Raw genomic sequence first — 315 nt, forward strand, 5'->3', positions numbered from 1 at the left:
GCCTGAACAACATAGTGAGATCTCATCACTACAAAAAATAAAAATGAAAAAAGAAAAAATTACCTGGGTGTGGTGGTGTGCACCTGTCATCTTAGTTACTCGGGAGGCTGAGGCAGGAGGATCTCTTGAGCCAAGGACTTCGAGGCTGCAGTGAGCTATGTTCCTGCCACTGCACTCCAGCCTGGGCAACAGAGCCAGGCCCTGCCTGTAAAAGTAATGATAATAATAAAATTAAAAAAGATATGTTGAAGTCCTAATCCCAAGGACCTCAGAATGTGACCATATTTGAAGACAGGGTGTTTACAGAGGTCATTA

The sequence above is a fragment of the Mandrillus leucophaeus genome, unplaced genomic scaffold, assembly GCF_000951045.1.
Source record: "Mandrillus leucophaeus isolate KB7577 unplaced genomic scaffold, Mleu.le_1.0 Scaffold215, whole genome shotgun sequence".
NCBI classification, from domain to species: Eukaryota; Metazoa; Chordata; class Mammalia; order Primates; family Cercopithecidae; genus Mandrillus; species Mandrillus leucophaeus.